Source organism: Odontomachus brunneus, unplaced genomic scaffold (assembly GCF_010583005.1).
Source record: "Odontomachus brunneus isolate Ranch 3 - 2012 unplaced genomic scaffold, Obru_v1 Obru_scaffold_044, whole genome shotgun sequence".
Lineage (NCBI taxonomy): Eukaryota > Metazoa > Arthropoda > Insecta > Hymenoptera > Formicidae > Odontomachus > Odontomachus brunneus.
The window spans coordinates 2250888-2260169 of NW_022639494.1; the positions used below are offsets into that span (position 1 = coordinate 2250888).

The following is a 9282-nucleotide window of genomic DNA, read 5'->3' on the forward strand; positions in this document are numbered from 1 at the left end:
CTCTCTCTCTCTCTCTCTCTCTCTCTCTCTCTCTCTCTCTCTCTCTCACTTGTGGTTATCGCGCGGACAACCTCGGTCGAGCTGGTGTAACGATCTCTCGCGCGGTCGTTGGTCTCACGCTGCACCGACGTCGATTTGTCGTCCGCTTAGTACATTCTTTCTCTCTCTTTCTCCTCTCTCTCTCTCTCTCTCTCTCTCTCTCTCTCTCTCTCTCTCTTCCTCTGTGTCCTTTGTTGCTCCTTATCAGTCTCGCTATTCCCGGACTTGCAAAGCAGATTCCGACATATGCATCGATATGCGCGCCGATATGCATGTACGCGCGTGTAATGTTGGTTCGGTCTCATCCTCCAGGAGACGTTCTGCGATCGTGTGCCACTTTGGTTGCGGCATTGCGGATACACGCGGGTGCGTGTAGCAACACACGCACGCACGCACGCACGCACGCACGCACGCATGTATACATGCACACGCGCGTGTCGCGTGCGTTCTCTCCGTCGTGTAGCACCGCAGCCGCGGCGTCGTGTCGTACGCGTTGGGGCGCGCACGGTCCGTGTCAAGTGCAACGGGATCTCGCCACTTTCTAGGTCGTTCTCGTCGCTTCGATCGCGGGTTCCGGGTGAGCGGGCGACGGAGAGATCCACCCTCCTCGTGCGCCGTGTTGCGCGACGTAAATAAACGCTTGCGTGCGAGTGCATGCGTGCGAGATGCGTACGTGCGAACGAGCGAGCGAGCGAGCATCCCGCCGTCTTCGCGCTGGGAGACACGCTCCTCTCGGTCGTGCCCCTTCGACAATTTTGCAGGGTCTGTCCTTTCTGGCTCAACTAGGTCGCATTTCTTGCCTTTAGAATGAAATAAATGTATTGTCTAACGTGGAAGAGACAAGGAACAAAATTCCAATACAACACTGAGGTAAAAGTATCCCCGGACGTATACCTGATCCTGGACATTCTTATGGTCTTTTTAAATACGGATATTTAGACTCTCAACATGAAATATATACACATATATTGGCTATATATATTTTTTATGTTGAAAATCTAAATATTCGTATTTAAAAATCAAAGCAAGAACGTCCATTTAGATTAGATATGTATCTAGGTTTTTACACAAAGAGAATATTGTAGTTTCTTTTTATATAAACTCTTTTCAGTTTTGTTATATTTGTAGTAGTGCAGGAATAGACTGCCAATAAGATCCATCAAGGAACATCATGCATTCCGCTGGAAATGTAGCAAATTGTTTAATTGCACATTTCAGTTCCTAAAATATATAAGTAGTACGTATGAGACGAGAGGATAGTGAATTACGACAGAATGTCGATTTATCCGACGACTACAAAATTCTATGCAGTAATTTTCACTACAAAATTGTCTCCGTGCGACTTCACCGCTTTGTCTCAGTACTTTTACCTCGATTCATCTAAACAAGCAGGCTTTTCGTTCCGCCTTTCCGTTTCACCTGCAGCCTCATAGCTCGAGTATAACTGCCTTTGATCAATGCTCCTTTTTCAACGCGTTAGTTTGTTGCCGCTGTTGGCACAGAAAGCGCAAGAGAGTGCAGCTAGAAGGCCACGCGGAGAAGGTCGCGTTGCAGTTCTGTCCGTTAGACAAGCGCAACGCGGTTGAACGATTAGTTTGTTTCGCGCGAAGCGCTTTGGTCTGTTGATTTTTTTTAAGTATTCGCCGACCACAGGCGAGCATCGTTGCTCATCGTCCACGGGACCGTTGCGTCTTCTGAATGGATCCGTTGTCGTGGCGATTACGGGCGCGAAGAGTCGGTGGCATGTGACACTGACCGAGCGCGTCAATTGGAAGCGTAAGATGAGAGGCCGACAGCCTCCGTCGAGGAGCAGAGATTAGATTTGCGCGTTCGCGCTAACCGACCGACTGACTGGCGATTCAGCCGCTCGATCGACCAGATGGCCGATGGATCGAACAAACGATCGATCGGCCGTCCGGTCGCCGCATCAAGTTCACCGCGGCCGCTGTGTGAAATTCATAAATCTTTAACATAAACGTCGTGACACGTGGATTGGAATTCAGTCGTGAAAAATTGACACCTGTATCCCCTAAATGTCAGGGCAGTCAAGGCTCACGCGTTCATACATGTTTGCACGCTCAAGATCACAGAGATATTGGTTATCGATATTGCATAAATACCTACCAAAATCGAAAAATGTTTATAACTGAAAAGGCAAACTTTTCGACGCATGTTTAATAAACTTTTTACTCAATATAATGAATATAATTATCTACCTTGTAATTTTGGAATATTTTATCTTAACATCCTATATATTTTATGTGGAAAGTTTAAATATTTATATTTTAAGACCAAAACAATAAGAATGTCCAAGGTTAGGCACATGTCCGGGCATTGGTGCTTTCATCTTAATACGCAAGGGATACGATTAGATCTTTTCTATCGAACTAGTGAAAATATCTTTGCGCTCTCTCCGGCGCTGCACAAATTTCACACAGCGCACGACACACCTTGGGAGCGCCGGATGTTCGTTCGGAGTGCCTCGTAGAAAATGTCAAAGGTACAACTCGCCCGATCAGTCGTCACGTCGTGGCCATGCTGGAACGCACGATCGAATCCCACAGCAGTGATATCCGGTGAATATTCTTGGATATGTAATGAACGTTCGTGGAACGTCCGCTGCATATTCTTGAACGTTCACACTGTATTCTCTCAAAATGCATCAATAATGGGGGGATAGTCGCTACTGTTAGCTATTCCTCTCAGCAAGATTTCCTTGATTGCGGTGCTGTACTTATAATTAAACTACCAGTGGTAAGTGTAGCGGCGAAGAATACACCGGTTGTATTTTCAGAGAGCTTTCCCGTAGGAGATTCGTGTAGGAGACTTGTGTAGGAGACGGACGAGCAGTCGATTGTCTAAAATCAGATTCTCGCCGCGACTTGACTTCCGGGATCGCTCCGTCGATAGTTTTAGCACATGGTGATCATTGAAGGTACATGGTAATGCATCATGAGAAACGCAAAGTGAGGTGGAAGAAGACGATGATGAAGCTCGCGGTCTATTCTCACGCTTGTGACGTCCATCAATCACTGTCACCGACAGCGGCACACTCCGAACTAGGATTAACTTTTCAGAGACGCGGGCGGAAACTCCAACCGCGATCACGTCGCGCGGGCTTGACAACCTCCGGCTTTTCCTCGCGGAGACTTTTTCTCTTTACTCTTGTTTTTTTTTTCACGGGACACATCGTGAAATTCGGAAAGCCGATATTCACCTGACTCGTCGTAACCCGGTGAATTTGTCCCTCTCGTGACAGGGAAACGTCGTACCGCAATTTCGTGACGAGATGTTCGCGAGACGGAATCGCGATGTTCACGACAAAATTGGGAATATTCCGACGACATCTGTGAAGAGATAAGTGATATCTTGAACTACTGAAAAGTCAAGTCGACTCGTGTGTATATAAATACACCATCGTTAAACAACCAAACGCCCGTATTTTGATATTTAAATTCGAGCACGGCTATTTTTGCTCTCTCAAGAATTATTATTTTCCGATTATTCCTCATTATTATTCGATAAGCACGCTGCTCCAAATATCGCGAGATATTGGAGTATCCACTAAATATCCCAAAAGATTCTAAAGTATTAAAGGAGTATTCGTGGTAGATGCTTATTTTATACATGCCCGTAAAGGAGATATCTATAGACATCTTTTACATATCTAAAAATCTTCAAGAATATACGCTGAGGTACATTCGTGCATAATATTAAACATTCACTAAATATTTCGTAATGTCCACGAATTAGTCATGGTAGGCTTATACAATAATTCTGTTGGATAAGATAAAAATATCAAGGCCTAGATATTATTTACACTGATACCTAACTGTAGACATTCTTCTTGTCTTTAAATACTTATATTTAAACTTTCACTATAGAACGTATATACATATTTAATATGTGTGTATATATGTACTTTTTATCTTAAAAGTTTAAATATTCAAGTTATATATGTATATTTTATTTTAAAAGTTTAAATATTCAAGATATCTCTCTCTCTCTCTCTCAGAAATATTTAAGAACCAAAATGAGAATGTTCATAATCAAGTACCAATATTATTAGTGTCAAATTAGCACTTTTATTTCAGGATTTGTAATTATAATTAAATATTCTCGCATGTTGCTCAAGAGTCACTCGATAGACACGCGAAATAACAACTATTCTTTGCACGGTCCCGCTTCTTCAACACATTCATACATTAGTATAATGCGCAGTCTACTTTAAATATTTTAGAGCATGCGGAAGCACCTTCGCGAAACGACTGCAGCTCGCATACAACATCGTAAATTTTCGCTCGCGATTCCCGGATTAGTCGATGGATACATACGCTTCATATATTCGCGCGCAACGAGCGATTCTTTATCTGTATACACACGCTCACAGTGTACAACTAAATCAAACATATCTCTGGGCAAGTAAGAGCTTAACGCAGATGTTTGAATGAGTATTTAGACCAAATATTGTGTGCGGGAGGATAATAATATTTGACAGTGTCAACGCACGCGCTGGATAGGTTTTCCTTTTGAACGTACGCGGTGAATCAATCTTTCATGTCAAATCGACCCTGAATCTCAATTCTTAATATAATTAACTCCCTAATTAAACCGAGATTATCCATTATTTTGATTCTAAGTTATAGTTGCGAAAAAATAGCCAGGAGTCGAGGCTGGACCTCCCCTTGCCGGGCGGGACGCCTTACTAACTCAACTACTGAAACCTTGACGATATTCATCGCAACACAACGCTTATAACTCATTATTTGGAACGGCTTGAGTGAGCGCCTTGTTTCAGCCAGCGACAAACAATAAATCTATATACACACGCTCTCATAATGACTCTATCTAATTGTGCGACGACGCATGTGACGAAAGCTTGCGTACGTGAGGCAGGCTGAAGAAAGACAGACAGAAGAAAAAGAAAGAGAATGAGTGAGGAGATTGGATCTTTTTTGGAGCAGCGCGCTTCTGTTGTGTTCGCGTAATTTGATGCTTGGTAGCAACGCAAAATGCTGCATCGTGCGAACCGCGCTCCGTCAGGTATTCATATTGCGTTGTAAACCGCGTCGTGTTGAAGACGGAAGGCGCGCGAACGGAAACGCGAAAGCTCGTTAGTTCGCCCCCAGGGCCGGCAGTCTGTTGCTAATTATGTCCCTGCGAAGTTCTCCTGCCCGTTCTTGTTTGTTCGACGCGAGCTGCGGCCCATCTGTGCTTCCCGGCCTTTATATATCGCCGCACATGTCGAAGAGGTCATTGAAATTTCTCCTTTTCGAGTTGCTCGACCTTCTTCATCTGCAAATGTACAGGATTGCCTCGTTAATTCGTACTGCGTCGTATAAGGAGAGGAAGAAAAAGAGAGAGAAGAGGGGATGGAAGCAGATTTGCTGCGTTTATAATATTCTTATAAGGAAAGTACATTTTCTTTGGAGAGTACACGATGATGAGCTTTTCCCAAGTTCGTGATGAGTATATTTTACGAAATATATACTTATGATAAAAGATATCTGTTGTCAAGGAAATATTCTCTTCGTGGAAGATAAGCATTGCTTCAGAGAAGGGAAGTAAACTGAGTAATCGCTTTTCTTAACAATAGGACGATATTATAGAAAGATACAGCATTATAGAAGAATATTTTTCTGCGTATAGATACGTGATGCTCCTTGCGTGGAAATAATTTTTGCAATTGTTATGTGATTGGAGGCAACGAGTAAGCTTTTGCCTCTTCCTAGCGCGGCACTCACGGTGAAATTATTCGCAAGTTGGCCGATAATGACCGTGCAAAAATAATTGCTGAGTGTCTCTCGTCCTTTGTGATTCCTTCACACGAGTTGCAAATTGTATCAGTCGCTTGCGCTCAATTCAAATTCCCTGCTCGTTACGAGATAAATGCTGCTGGCGCGCGCGAACATTGCTCGTTCAACGCAACGAACGTCACGTTGACATGTGCAACGATTCAGAAGATATTAAGATAATTATCGTGCACGTATTATTATCTTCGCGTAATATCTTTGAATTACTTCCGTCTTATTCGGCAGTTCGAATTTCAAGTGCCATCCGAGCGTGTTATCTGTCGTGCATTTTCAGCTTTCGGCGATAAACAGCGATTACAGCTGCGACGTTTATTCGCTAATGCAGTCGTGTGCAGAACAAAGAGTGAGAGAGGCAGAAAGAGAAAAAAAGGAAAAGAAACGTAAAATTAACGTACACTGGATGATACATGTTCCGTGCTATCTGCTCGACGAACAATAGGAAACAAACTTCCTATCTCTATTACTCGGAGTTAACCTCCCGTGAAATATCACATAATCCTAAAACTATTCTACGTCGCTCGATTTCCGGAACGCTATTTAGTCGACGCCGCTGCCGCCGTCGCTGGAATTATCTATCGGTAATAACGCGTGTTGAGCCGCGAGTTTAATTAGAGTCGCGTGTGCTCGCGCGTGCCCAACTATCACCTCGACTCGTTTTAATTATCGGCATTAATTTTCCACCGTGTCCCGCCGGATTTTCCCGTCGCGCTCCCCCTGCGAAATGCCGTCGCGCTTTTTCGTCCGCGCGCAAAACGAAAGTATTTGCGTGGCGTGCGTGGAATATCAAAGGGTGCACATTTCCTCTTCCCTCTGTTCTTGATTTCCTGCCGTCCTCGAGGCAAGAAAATTTCTGCCAGACGCGCGAATTCTAACTTTTTCCGCTTCACCGAACTGCTTCGACACCGCGCCCCGAATCTTCCCTTTGAATCGACGCGTCGAAATACATTCTCACGGTTAACACGTGTGCGAAGGTCCTACACAAATTTGTGGTTAACACTTTCAGAGGTAAGTTAATCAGAGTTTATAAAAATTAGAATTTTATTAAAATCAAGAAATGATTTGATTTTGAAGCGACATAAGTATAACATCTGTCGATCATGTACCTCCTCTTTTTCTTGTAAATTTTGTGATACGATATATTTATTCACTGCACGGAGAAAAATAATTTTGCTTTTTTAGCAAAATTATCGTTGCTACTGCATATTCGTAGTGACATAAAAAAATTTTGTTGACGTAACTAATTTTACAAATTATTCGTTATCAGAGCAGAAATAGTTTCGTTACCAGGATAGAAAAAATTTGTTGAGTGAAAAAGTTGTTTGTCTTAAGAATCACGTTAATTTGCTATTGATGCAAAATAATGGTTCTTATAGCAAAATAATTTGTAGATTCAGCAAATTATATCCAGCAAATAGTGATTAGTATTCTTAATAAATCTTTTTGCTGTCCATATAATAACGAAAAGATTTTGCTAGACCAACAGAAAATTTGCTGGGTCAGCAAATTATTCTTCTCCATGTGTAGATGTATGTTTATTACATGACTTTATAATGTCGGTTCGTACAGTAATGTTCGTTATGTCGTATTGATAATATTCGAATTAAGACGAGAAACTAAAGATATCTAAACGTATACATCGGTATTCCTGAAGAAGTTAATAGAATGTACAAATTTTTTAATAGCGCATTCAAGTGTGATTTTAACGAACACTCTGACACGAGATTACCGCACATACAAAAGTGTCATTTCACCCGACATTACCGTCGCGGCTGCGAGACTGCGCTTTTCGTTTTTCTCGCGCTGCGGCAAAATTCTCTTGTAATAAGAATACCTCCTGTAGTTTTCACGCGCGCGAATTCTCTCGCAGATTCGCAAGTTCGTCGCCATAAAGCATCTCTTCGCTCGCCTTCGCAACTTGCCCCCTCAGCCACCTACGACGTCGCGTTCTCCCCGCATCGATTTTGTTATCGTGGAGAAGGTGTTTTGTTTCATGCCGCGTATTACATTATGCATAACTCAACCTACTGGCGCGCTATCTCCTCTCCATGGGACCTCGCTTCTGTCCGAACACGTGCAGCGACTTATGTACAAATATAGCGACTGGGCATGTACAAGGCGAGGCGCGTTTCACAAGCGCGACAGATTAATATCTCGCGAAGCACCGATCCTCGTCGAAAGTGCTCCGAGTAAGAGTCGTAAGGGTTTTGTAAAAGGACATTCGGCCCCGCTGGAATACTTTCACGGCGTGCTCTACGTCGTTGTTCGCGGCGAGTAACGAGACGAGGGTCATTTCTTTAAAAATGAAACTCTCCGTTTGCCTCCTGATGAAACTTGCAGCGGATGTCGAGGAAAATTCGACGTCACAGTTTCCCTTGACGCTCGCGCGACTTATCGTGGGGTATTTTGCGCGCCAAGGTGAGCGCGTTTATCGTTTCTCGAAGGTGCGACATGTTGCGCATGATAGAATTATTACTCCCGTTGAATATTCCCTTCGAGACTTTAAACGCTCCCTTTATTCCACTGGTCTTTCTACGATTTATTGTAGGGGATAAAATCATTGAATTCTCGAGTAACATAACATATCTTAGGATATGATATTATGATAACATAAGAGTTACTTTTTTTTAATCAGCATTTTGTCGTGGGACAAACAAATGAGCAAAATAATCACGAGAATGAACAGTGTACTGCATCAGTTGAAGGTTTGCAAGTATCTCTCGCTCACACCTCTGAGGAAAGGCGCTGCTCTCATCCTTGATGTTTCTTCATTTAGACTACTGCTGTACAGCATTCAGGGATATTACTGGAGAGCTTAACTCCCGGTTGCAGTGCTCACTTAATAATTGCATTAGGTTCATGTTCGAATTGGATGCACATATCACTCCCTACTTACAAACTACACTGGCTTAGGCTAAGGTTTACCAATGTAGGAAATATCGTATATATTTAACATTTGGCATTCTTGAGAATAGATCGCTAACATTACCGTTAAATGCTTACGCAATCAGAGATATTTAAGAGAGGCACTCGGGCTGCTGTGGACTTGCTTGCTTCCCGCATGCCGTAAAGAGTTTTTCAAGCGTTCTTTTAGAGTAATGTCGGCTTCATTACGAAATAATTTACCTGCTGTACTGCGTAATATGAGTCGCTTCAGCGATTTTAACGACGAGATTATTTAACATTATTATAACCGAAATATTACCAGCATTTATGTACGTTTAATTTCCCTGTCTGCAATTTTCTCTTTTTTTTTCTTTTAACTTTTATATTTTACATGTTATGTTCTACTCTCTCTTTTTTCTGTGCTTGAGGGGACTTTTGCCAAAGCGCATTATAAATATATACGAGGGTGGTCTGAAAAGTTTCCGACCTAACAAAGATACAAGTCATTTTTTCTGAAAATTGTTTTTTATTTTTCAACATAGTCTCC

The 9282-nt window shown here is 42.6% G+C and overlaps 1 protein-coding gene across 1 annotated transcript in view; it reads left to right on the forward strand.

Moving 5' to 3' along the window:
* Positions 1-9282, forward strand: part of LOC116844639 (attractin) — a 34875-nt gene that overhangs the window by 960 nt on the left and 24633 nt on the right. The window lies entirely within an intron of this gene.